The 13,031-nt window shown below is 35.9% G+C and overlaps 1 pseudogene; it reads right to left on the reverse strand.

The window, feature by feature from the left end:
• Positions 1 to 11,612: 11,612 nt before the first annotated feature.
• Positions 11,613 to 12,507, reverse strand: LOC140607734 (14-3-3 protein theta pseudogene; annotated as a pseudogene).
• Between the last annotated feature and the right edge of the window lie 524 nt (positions 12,508 to 13,031).

Below are 13,031 nucleotides of genomic sequence, written 5' to 3' on the forward strand. Positions count from 1 at the left end.
AATAAATCTTTAAAAGAAAATTAAGGGATGCCTGGTGGCTCAGCCACAGCAGTTGAGCATCTGCCTTTGACTCAGGGTGTGATCCAGAGTCCCGGGATCAAGTCCCACATCGGGCTTTCTACATGGAGCCTGCTTCTCCCTCTGCCTGTGTCTCTGCCTCTCTCTCTCTCTGTGTCTCTCATGAATAAATAAATAAATAATCTTAAAAAAAAAAGAAAATTAAAAATAGAAATGCCATATGACCCAGTACTTCCAATGCTGGGTATTTAACCAAAGAAAATTAAAACACTAATTCAAAATGATAATATGCATCCCTATGCTTATTCCAGCACTATTTATAGTAGCCAAGATATGGAAGTGACCTAAGTGTCCATCACAGATGAATTGATAAAGTGGAATATATATTGATATACAGAAGAATGTTACTTGGCCATGAAAAAGAATGAGATCTTGCCATTTATGACAATATGAATGGACCTAGAGGGAATTATACTAATAAGTTGGACAGAGAAAAATTAATATCATATGATTTCACTTATATATAGAATCAGAAAAACAAAACAAACAAATGAGCAAATAAAAAGCAGAAACAGTCCCATAAATACAGAAAATAATCTGATGGTTGCTGTGGGAAATGGGGCAAAATGGGTAAAGGGGAAAGGAAGATACAAGCTTGCAGGTATGGAATGAATGTCATGGGGTAAAGGTACAGCATAGGAAATATAGTCAATAGTATTGTAATAACTTTGTATGGTGAGAATGGTAGCTACACTTGTGATGAGTGTAGTCTAATATGTACACCTGTCAAATCACTCTGTTGTACACCTGAAACTCATGTAGCACTGTGTCAACTACACTTCTATAAAAAAATCTAGATATAAAGAAATTCTACTAGCTCAGTAGCTCTCTGTTATTTAGACAGCAGAGTTATAATATGTGAACCACAAACAGAAGTGAGACATAAAAGAACTTTCCATGGAGGGGGCTTGGGGAGAACCTGTAACACTGAGATGGAGATGTGGGCTTAGCACCTGGGGCTTTGAGCATGCCCAAGGCCTTTGGATCTTTGAATTGTCAATACCAGAGTTTCATTGGCAGACTTCTTGTTGAAATCTTGCAACAGATGGCAGAAGACCCATTCCTTCAGTTCCCTTTGTTTTTGCCTTTTCCCTCTCTCTTTCCCCTCCCCTGAATTATACAAGTTTCCCCTCAGAAAGAGAAACAGGTCCTTTCCAGCTGCAGCCCTTGTAGCTTGGTAGACTTTCACTCCCCACTTTTACTGTTCAGTTCCTTTTTTTTTTTTTTTTTTTTTTTGTTCAGTTCCTTTTTAAAAGCTGTTGCCACTGCTACTACCACCATGGTTTCCATGGTTCTATAGCCTCTTCTGAGGTCCCATTTGTATGGTTTCTGATGCACAGATGGATGGCCTCTCAGGTGTCCTGGTGTGCTGTACAGAAGTACTTTTGTTCAATTATGGAGGTCGAATTAGCTGTAAATCAAACAGTAAAGAAATTAGGAACCTCTCATGCCACCATGATGCTGACATTACCAACAGTCTGTGTTAAAGTCTATTTTGTCTACCAGAAGTATAGCAACCCTAGCTTTCTCTTGGATTCCATTTGCATGGAATATCTTTTTCTACCTCTTACTTTCTGTGTGCATCCTTACATCTGAAGTGAGTCTCTAGTAGGCAGCTTATAGATTTTTATTTTTTTTATTTATTTATTTATTTATTTATTTATTTATTTATTTATTTATTTATTTATTTTAAGAAATTTATTTATTAATAGAGAGACACACAGAGAGAGAGAGGGGCAGAGACACAGACAGAGGGAGAAGCAGGCCCCATGCAGGGAGCCCGACATGGGACTCGATCCCGGGTCTCCAGGATCATGCCCTAGGCCAAAGGCGGCACTAAACCACTGAGCCATCCGGGGCTGCCCCTAGATTTTTAAAATTCATTCAGCCACACTGTGTCTTTTGATTGGAGAATTTAGGCCCTTTCTGCTTAAATAAATTATTATTTTCTTTTTTATTGAAGCATAGCGGACATACAATATTAGTTTCAGTTGTACAATATAGTGTTTCAACATTTATATACATTACAAAGTTATAAATCTAGCTACTATCTCTCACCATACAAAGTTGTTAATAATGTTAATAATAACTATCTTCCCTGTATTGTACATTGTATTTCTGAATCTTATTTTATAACTGGACGTTTATACCTTTTAATCTCCTATTTTATACACCACCACCACCACCACCACCTTCCTTCTAGTAACCACCAAATTGTTCTCTGTATCTATGTCTGTTTCTGCTTTGTTTCATTTTTTAGATTCCAGGTATGAGTGAAATCATGTACTATTTGTCTTTCTCTGATTTATTTCACTTAACAAAATACCTCTAGTTCCGTCCATGGTGTTACAAGTGGCAAGATCTCAGTTTTATGGCTGAGTAATATTCCATTGTGTATATATATGCCACATCTTTTTTATCCATTCATCTATTGGCAAACACTTAGGTTTCTTATATATCTTGGCTTTGTAAATGCTTCAGTGAATATAAGTGTGCATATATGCTTCTGTGTTTTTGTTTTACATATATATTTTTCAACTAGCGTTTTTATTTTCTTTGGATAGATAGCAGAAGTAGAATTACTGGATTGTATGATAGTTCTGTTTTTTTAATTTTTTTTTAAGTAGGCTCCATGCTGGACAAGATGGGGCTTGAATTCATAACCTTGAGATCAAGACTTGAGCTGAGATCAAAAGTTGGGTGTTTGACTGAGCCACCCAGGTACACCTGTTTTTAATTTTTTGAGGAATTTCTATAGTGTTTTCCATAGTGGTTACACCAGTTTATATTCCCACCAGCAGCACAGTAGGGTTCCCTTTTCTTCCCATCCTCACCACTACTTGTTACTTCCTGTATTCATAATTAGTCATTATGGTATATAAGGTATAAGGTATAAGGTGGTATCTCATTTTGGTTTTGATCTGCATTTCCCTAAAGATTAGTGATGGTGATCCTCTTTTCACGTGTGTGTTGGCCTTCCAGAAGGTTCTTTGGATAAATGTCTATTCAGGACTTCTGCTCATTTTTTAAATCAGATTGTTGTTGACATTAAATTGTGTGAGTTCTATATATATTTTAGATATTAACCCCTTATTAGTTATATAATTTATAAATACTTTATCCCATTTGATAGGTTAATTTTTGAATCTGTTTTTCTTCACCATGAAAAAGGTTTTTAGTTTGATGTAGCCTCATTTATTTATTTTTGCCTTTGTTACCCTTACCTGAGGAAACAGATCTAAGAAAGTATGAAAGGACTGTCTTTTGTCCCATTGTATACTTTTGGTTACAGTGTTGTAAGTTAATTGAATATATATGCAGCTTTATTTCTGGGATATTTTATTCCATTATCTATGTGCCTGTTTTTATGCCAATACTATATGATTTTGATTACTAATGCTTCCAGGTTTGCTCTTTCTCAAAATTGCTTTAGCTATTTGGTATCTTTTGTATTGCCATACACATTTTAGAATTATTTATCCTAATTCTGTAAAAAAAAAAAAATCCATTTGAGCTTGATAGAGACTTCAATGAATCAGTATACTGCTTTGGGTAGTATGGACATTTTAACAATATTCTTTTTTCCATGAAAATAATATTAATTTTCCATTTCTGTTGTCTTTAATTTCTTTATCAATGTCATAGTTTTCAGAGCACAGGTCCTTACATGTATTAGGTATTCTTAGATATTTTATTATTTTTGATGCAATTGTAAGTGTGATGGTTTTCTTAATTTCTTTCTCTGATAGTTTATTATTAGTGCATAGAAATGCAACAGATTTATTTATGTTAATTTTGTATCATACGTATTTACTAAATGCATTATGATATCTTCTATAAATAGTGACAGTTTTACTAATTGTTGATTTGGTTTGGTTTGGTTTTGTATTGTTTTTGTTTTAATTTAAATTTTAGTTAGTGAACATATAGCACAATGTTGATTTCTAGAGCAGAATTCAATTATTCATCACTTACAACATCCAGTGCTCATCACAAGCACCTTCTTTAATACCCATCACCCATCTAGCCCATCCCCTACCCTCCTCCTTCCATCAACCCTCAATTTGTTCTCTATGATTGAGTTTTTTGAGACTTGTTTCCCTCTCTCCTTTTTTCTTTTCCCCCTTCCCTTATGTTCATCTGTTTTCTTTCTTAAATTCCACATATGAGTGAGATCATATAGTATTTGGCTTCTCTGACTTATTTCACTTAGCATATTTCACTACTTCTTTTCAAATTTAGATGCCTTTTATTTCTTGTCTGTTGCTATGGTTAGGACTTCCAAAACTATTTTTGCAAAAAGGGATAAGTGTGCATCTACTTGTTTTATTCCTGATAATAGAGGAAAATCTTTCAGCTTTTCACCATTAAGTATTATGTTACCTGTGTGTGTGTCACATTTTGCCTTTATTATATTAAAATATGTCCACTACATACATATTTTGTTAAGAATTTTTATAGTAAATAGATGTTGAATTTTATCAAATGCTTTTCTACATTTGTTGAGATGATCATATGATTTTTATCCTTCTCTTAATGTGGTGTGTCATTCATTGATTTGTAGATATTGAACTATTCTTGCATTTCTGGATTAAATCCCATTTGATCATAGGGTATGATCCTTTAAATGTATTGTTCAATTTGGTGTGCTAAAGAATTTGTTGAGGATTTTTGCATCAGTATTTATCAGAGATATTGGCCTGTAATATTCCTTTTTGTAGTGTTACGGTCTGGTTTTTATATTGAAGTACTTCTAGTCTCATGTACTTTGGAAGTTTTCTTCCTCTTCAATTTTTTAGAATCATATGATAAAGATAGGCTAACTTTTCTTTAAATATTTTATAGAATTCATCTATGAAGCCATTTGGTGCTGGATTTTGGTTTTGGGGGGAGTTGATTACTGATTTAATTTCATTACTAGTAATTTGCCTGTTCAGATTTTCTATTTATTCTTGATTCAGTCTTGGAGATTTTGTGTTTTAGGAATTTATCCATTTCTTCTAAGTTGCCCATTTTTTGGCATATAATTATTCATATTAGTCTCTTATTTTATTTTGTATTTCTGGGGTGTCAATTGTCATTTCTTCTCCTTCATTTCTGATGTTATTATTTGAATCCCGTCTCATTTTCTTTATGAATCTGGCTAAAGGTTTATCAATTCTGTCTCTTCAAAGAACCAGATAATAGTTTCATTGATTTTTTTTCTATTGTGATTTTAGTCTCTATCCACTCTGCTCTTAATTATTTCCCTTCTAACAATGCAGACTATATGTAGACTATATGCATTCTTCTTTTTCTAGCTCCTTTGGGTATAAATTTAGACTATCTGTTTGATTTTTTTCCCTTTGTTTCTTCAGGTGGGCCTGTATCACTATAAATTTCCCTGCTAGAATTGTTTTTGTTACATTCCTTAGATTTTGGATTGTTATGTTTCCATTTTCATTTGTCTTATAGTATTTTATTTATAGCAGTTTGAATTTCTGGACCCATTGGTTGTTTAGTAGAATGTGATTTAGTCTACATGTGCTTGTGTTCTTTCCATCTTTTTTCTTGTAATTGATTTCTAGATGCATACTTTGTAGTTAAAAAAAGATGCCTGGCATGATTTCAAATTTCCAAATTTATTGTGATTTACCTGGTGGCTTAGCATGTGATCTATCCTGAAGAATGTTCCATATATGCTTTAAAAAGAATTGGCATTTTGCTGTTTTGATTCAATTTTCTCTATATATCTATTAAGTTTATCTGGTCTAATGTGTCATTTAAGGTTTATTTTCCTTATTGATTTTCTGTCAGGATGATATTGATGTCAATGGGGTGTGAAAGTCTTCTACTATTGTATTGCTGTCAATTTTTCCCTTCATATCTGTTATATTTACTTTATGTATTTAGGTGCTCCTATAGTAGGTAAATAGATAATTACAAGTATTATATCCCCTTCTTGGATTGATCTGTTTATCATTATGTCATTACAATCTTTGTTTTAAACTCTATTTTGTCTGATTAAGTATTGCTTCCCAGATTTCTTTTTGTTTCTATTTACATTGAATATCTTTTCCTGTCATTTTATTTTCAGTTTGTGTGTGTATTTAGATATGAAGCGAATGTCTTACAGGCAGTATATATTCAGATATTCCCCTACCATGTTATTTTGATTGGAGCATTTAGTCCATTTACATTTGAAGTAATTATTGATTAGTATGTACTTGTTGCCATTTTGTTCATTATTTTCTGACTTTTTGTATTTCTCTGTTCCTTTATTCATCTCTTGCTCTCTTCCTTTACTGTTTGATGGCTTTCTTTAATATTATGCTTGGAGTCCTTTCTCTTTATTTTTAGGTACTTGGTTTGTGGCTACCATGAGATTCATACATATAATGTACATAGCAGTCTGCGGTGAGTGGATGATTGCTTAAGGTCACATGTGTTCTAAAAGCACTACATTTTTGTTTCCCCATCAAGTTTTATGGTTTTGGTATATTATCCCTTATTATTTCATGAATACTTTGACTAAGTATTGCAAGTCTAGATGATTTTACTACTTCTATCTTTTAACTTTCTCACTAGCTATGCAGGTTGTCGATCCACTGCCTTTACCATACGTTTACCTTTACCACTGTGATTTTTTCATAATTTTCCAATTTCTTATAATGGCCTTTTCTTTTCCAAATAAAGAATTCCCTTTAACATTTCTCATAAGGCTGGTTTTGTATTGGTGAGCTCTGTTAGCTTTTGCTTGCCTAGGAAACTCCTTATCTCTCCTTCAATTGGCTGATAGAATATTATTTGGAAGTTTTTTTCTTTTCACCATAGTGAATATACTGTGCCACTCTCTTCTGGACTATAAAGTTTCTATGAAAATCAGCTAATAGCCTTTTGGTTGTTCCTTTGTACATAGTCTTATTTTTCTCTTGCTGCTATTAGGATTCTCTCTTTAACTGCTGACACTTTGATTATAGCATGTCTTGGTCTCTTTGCATTCCTCTTCTTTGGGATTCTCTGTACTTCCTAGACTTAAATGTCTATTTTCTTCACCAGGGTAGGAAAGTTTTCAGCCATTTTTTCTTCATATAGTTTCTCTTTCTTTTTCTCTCACTCTTCTCCTTTTGGGACACCTATAATGTGAATGTTAGTACACTTGATATTGTCCTGTAGGTGTTTAAACCATTCTGTTTCTGTTGTTGTTTTTGTTCTTTTTTTCTATTGGCTCTTCTGATTGGGTGATTTCCACTATGCTATCTTCCTAATCATCGATCCATTATTTTGTACCATCTAATCTGCTGTTGATTCTTTCTAGTGTATTTTTCATTTCCATTATTGTATTCCTCAGCTCCTGTTGGTTCTATTTTATTTTTTTTTTAATTTTTATTTATTTGTGATAGTCACAGAGAGAGAGAGAGAATGAGGCAGAGACACAGGCAGAGGGAGAAGCAGGCTCCATGCACCGGGAGCCCGACGTGGGATTCGATCCCGGGTCTCCAGGATCGCGCCCTGGGCCAAAGGCAGGCGCCAAACTGCTGTGCCACCCAGGGATCCCCTATTTTATATTTTTTATCTGTTTGTTGAAGTTCTTACTTTGTTCATCCATTCTTCTCCTGAGTTTTGTAAGCATAATTATGACTATTACTTTGAATTTTTATCAGGTAGATTGCTTATCTCGATTTCATTTAGTTCTATTTCTGAGATTTTGTCTTGTTCTTTTCTTTGGAACATATTACTCTGTCTCTTTATTTTGCTTAATACCTTTTGTTTCTATGCATTAGGTAGATCATTTATATCTCCTAGTCTTTAAAGGGTGGCTTTATGCCAAAGATAATCTGTGAGACCAAATAGTGCAAACACCTTTGGTCATCTGAGCTCAATGAACCCTGTGTAGACTGCATGCACCCTCTTGCTATAGTTTCCTCATGAGTAGTGCAAAGTAACTAGTGCCTGGGTCTCTCTGAATTCTAGCCATGATTGCTATGAGTGTTCTGGTGAATACGTGTGGCCCCTGACCTGTCTGACTGAAAGGCCCAGCCATGACTTGTAGGCATGCTAGTGTGTAGGATTGGTTCCCAGTTTGGCTGGCTGTGAGGCCCAGCTGTGACAACTGCAGGCATGCTGGTGGGAAGGACTGACCTGTGGTGTGGCTTGCTGCAAGGTCCTGTTGTGACTATTGTAGGAATTCTAGGGTTATGTGGCTGGTCCCTCAGGATAACACAGTGTGGGAGGGGCTCCAGTTCCTGCTGAGGCTATCTGCCAGGTGTGGTGGGGTGGAGGGTCTCTTTTGGGTGGGCACCAGCAGTGGTATGGCAGGGCCCACTTGGGACAGTCTTTGGGCTAAGTGGACAATTTAGCAGGGTGAGTTTGCAAGGAAATGCCAAATGGGGTGAATGGTACAAGCACATTAGATGGAGAATATCTGAAATGGCTTACACCAACATCAGGGCAGCTAGGTAGAGATGGGGAAGAAATAAAACAAAAATGGTGCTCACTAATGCTTCTGTCCCCAGAGAGTAATCCAACAGATATCTTCCCCTCAGGCACATGCCCAAAAATTAGTCAATGAATCATGTGTAACCGAGTCTTTTCATACTGTTGCCTTTGACAGGACTCACAGTGAGTGAGATAGTGTATGTACCCTATAAGAAGAGTGTTGGGGGACACCTGGGTGACTCAGTGTCATGATCCCAGGTCCGGGGATTGAGTCCCACATCAGGCTCCCTGCAAGGAGCCTGCTTTTCCCTCTGCCTGTATTTCTGCTTCTCTCTGTGTGTCTCTCATGAATAAATAAATAAAATCTTTAAAAAAAAAAAAAGAAGAAGAAGGGTGTCTTGGTTTCCCACAACCCTTCAGCTCTCCTAAACAATAATACCTATTAGTTTTCAAAACTAAATGTTATGACTGCTCCTCTTCCTGGTGCAGGTCCCCTGGGCTGTGGAGCTCAATGTGAGGTTCAGACCCTTGTCCCCAGTAGAAGGTTCTACTATCTCTTTCTCTTGGGTTTTTTATGCCAGAGTGTGGATCCTGACTAACCCACATCTCCATCCCTCATACCCATCTCAATATGTCTTTTTCTTATTGTGTATGATCTGTTAGGATAGTTTTTGATTTATTATTAGAGATAGTTGTTGTATATGTAATTGTGTCCATGGCAGAAGAGAAGCTCAGGATCTTCCTACTCTGTCATCTTGATCCTGCCTCCCAAATTATTTAAAAGTATATGCTAATTGTCATTGTGTTAATTATTTTCCAGCTATTTTATAGTTCCTAGGTTCTTTTTTTCTTGCTCTCCTACTTTGTGATTTCATTATTCTCTTTGGTGGCATGCTTAGAGTCCAGGGTTTTTATCTTCTGTGTATCTACTATAGGTTCTGGTTTTGTGGTTACCGTGTGGATTACATATAACAACTTTAAACACTCTGTTTGAAATTGTTAATTTAGGTTTGAATGCATTCTAAAACTATATTTTTATACTCTTATGTTTATAATTATTATAAATTTTAAAATTATAAATTTTTAAAAATTAGTTATTTTATAATTGTTTTTAAAGATCTTATTTATTTACTTATTCATGAAAGACACACAGAGAGAGGCAGAGACATAGGCAGAGGGAGAAGGAGGCTCCATACAGGGAGTCTGATGTGGGACTCGATCCCGGGGCTCTAGGATCAGGCCCTGGGCCAAAGGCAGATGCTCAACCGCTGAGCCACCCAGGCATCCATAGTTGTTTTATCATTTTAGTTATTTTGTTTTGTGTTTTAACCTTCATATTAGCTTTATAAGGGATTAATTCACCACCACCTTTACATTAGATTATTCTTTTTTTTAAGAACAATAGACTATTCTAAATTTTACTACTTTTTACCTTTACCAGTGAGATTTTATATTTTCATATGTTTTCCTATTTCTAATTGGCACCCTTTCTTTTCTGCCTAAAGAAGTCTCCTTAACATTTCTTATAAGGCTTGTTTAATGGTGATAAATTCTTTTACTTTCTGTTTGTCTGAAAAACTTTTGATCTCTCCTTTAATTTTGAATGATAGTCTTGCTGGGCAGAATATTCTTGTTTGTAAGGTTTTTTTTCCGTTTTTTTGTTTGTTTTGTTTTGTTTTGTTTGTTTGTTTGTTTGTTTGGCATTTTAAATATGTCATGCAACTCCCTTCTGGCCTGAAAATTATCTTCTGAAAAATTTGTTCATGGTTTTATGGAGATTCTCTTATATGTAACATGTTGTTTTTCCCTTGCTTATTTTATGATTATCTCTTTGTCTTTGGTTTTAGACATTTTAAAGTGTCTTGCTGTAGGTCTCTTTGGGTTTATCTTATTTGAAACTCTTTGAACTTCCTGGACATGGATATCTATTTTCTTCCCCAGTATAGGGGAATTTTTAGCAATTACTGCTTCAAATAAGATTCCTGCCCCTTTTTCTCTCTTGGGATCCCCATACTGTGAATGTTAATGTGCTTTATGTTATCTTAGAAGTCTCTTAAGCTAGATTCACTTTTCTTTATTCTTTTTTTTTTCATTTTGCTGCTTTGATTGAGTCCAACTGCCCTGTTTTCAAGTTCACAGATACTTTGTTCTGCTTCATTTAGTCAGCTATTGAACCACTCTTGCATTTTTTTCAGATTAGCTTTTTGGTTTTGTTTTATAAAATGAGATTTACTTTATGTTATTCTGCTGTTACATAGGGCATAACATTTTCACATGGCTTTTTTGGGACTATAGTCAATGATTAGCAATGTACGCTAGTGATCCTACTCTACATGACAATCACTAGACAAACTGGACACCCTCTCACATAGGCACAAATCTGTATGGAAAAGTATTAACGTTTTAGACTTGAAATTTGTGTACTTTAATTCCACTTTCTAGGATAGTAAGAAATTACACACACTGTAATTTGCCAAAAATGATGCTTGCATTCTGGCAGCAACGTGCTACTTCTATTACGTAGTAAAGTGAATACCAGAACTACAAAGGCAGGAGACATAAGTGAATTTTTGTTGGGGACATTGTCAACTTAAACAGCAACAAATGAAGAATGAATTAGGAAGCTTCCTATTGTCACAGATACACAAGACCTCCATCATATACGATATGTGAGGCATTTTGATTTGTGCCCACCCCGCCCCCGCCAAGCACAGAAATGCCAAATGCTTTGCCGTTCAATCTAATATTTCTGGATTCCTACCAAAAAGGAATACATTAAAAGCATGGAAAAGTTGCTTACTGAAAGGAAACCCCCAAAGAAGAGTAAAGGAGGGAATGTAGAAATTAAGAAGTTATGTAGAACACTTTTTAAATTATAATGAACTACATTTTCATATCTTCACACTAATACAAAACACAGTCACTTTGCAGAACTGGTTCAGGTTACTTAAATACCAGATACATTTTTTGTTCTCTATGTAAGTGTTTGGGAGTTACTTATGTTGATATGAAATGAAGCTATTAATGCTTTCCTACAACAATAGCTGCACACCAGGAAGACCAAAACAAACACAAATCAAGGAATGGAATTTTCCCAAAGCTGCAGTGTGAAAAGACTATAAACAGTTGGTTCCATACACATGAATGGGTTTCTTTGCTATAGGAAATCCAAGCAAGTAATGGAGATAAGTAAAAAGGTTTCTTGAGAGGAAGAAGGATGACACTGTATGTATATAGTTTTCTGCCTCTTCTGATACATCACATTCTTCTCCTGCACTGATGTCCATGATATTAGATGCTGTCTTTGCAAATAAGCAACTGCATGATGAGGGTGCTGTCTTTGTATGAGTCTTTGTTCAGTGGATCAAGTTCTGTAATAGCCTCATGAAAAGCTGTCTTAGCTAGTGTGCAGGTAAGCTCTGGGTTATTAAGGATCTCATAGTAAAATACAGAGAAGTTAACAGTCAGCCCCAGGCAAATTGGGTGTATGGGTTGTATCTCTTTCTTGCTTATATCAAAAGCTCTTGCAAGCTCCTTGGGAATTATCTATCTTTTGTTTTCGATCACCACCACATGCAACTTCAGCAAGGTACTGGAGGTAATCCATTTCATATATTCTCTGGGTTAGTTGCATTGGCTATTAAATATTTACCCAAAAATTCCAGCACCATGGTACAGATGGACCTCAGCGCAGACTCCACTTTCTCCCAATAGTCCTTAATCATATGCAACTTCTTATTGGAGGTGTTGGTTTTCTGCTCAATGCTCAAGATGACCCTCCAGGATAACCTTCAGCCCCCAACCATCTTCTTTTAGGCCACCAAGAGCAGGTTGTGTTCCTTGTTGGTCAGAGCAGAGCCCTGCCTGAGCTTTTGTTGCATCGCGCTTGGCCTGCTCTGCCAGCTTCACCTCCTGGATCAGCTCCATCTTCTTTATGGGGGTGGGGAGAGGAGAGCAACAGCAAGCATGACCTGGATCAGGAGGAGGTGTGAGGAGGACCTTCATCTCCATGGCCACAGTGCAAGTGCCACCACTTTGATCCGCTTTTCACATTAGCTATTGTATTCAACTTTGTGACCTCTCTTTGGTGCTTTCTTCTATTTTCTATCTCGTTGAAGTTCTCATTGTGTTCATTCATTCTGAGTTTGATGAGCATCTTTATGACCATTGTTTTAAAGTCTTTATCAGGGGGCAGCCCAGGTGGCTCAGAGGTTTAGCACCACCTTCAACTCAGCGCGTAATCTTGGGGTCCTGGGATGGAGTCCCACATCAGGCTCCCTGCATGGAGCCTGCTTCTCCATCTGCTTGTGTCTGTGCCTCTGTGTGTGTATGTGTCTCTTGTGAATAAATAAATAAAATCTTTAAAAAATAAAAAAATAAAGTCTTTATCAGGTAAATGATAAGTGGCTAATCTCCATTTCATGAAGGACTTTTTCTGAGGTTTATCTTGCTGTTAATTTAAAACATATTCCATTTTTCATTTTGCTTGATTGCCTATGTTGGGTTTTATGCATTAGATAAAACAGACACCTCTC

Source organism: Canis lupus, chromosome 17, assembly GCF_048164855.1.
Source record: "Canis lupus baileyi chromosome 17, mCanLup2.hap1, whole genome shotgun sequence".
Taxonomy (NCBI): domain Eukaryota; kingdom Metazoa; phylum Chordata; class Mammalia; order Carnivora; family Canidae; genus Canis; species Canis lupus.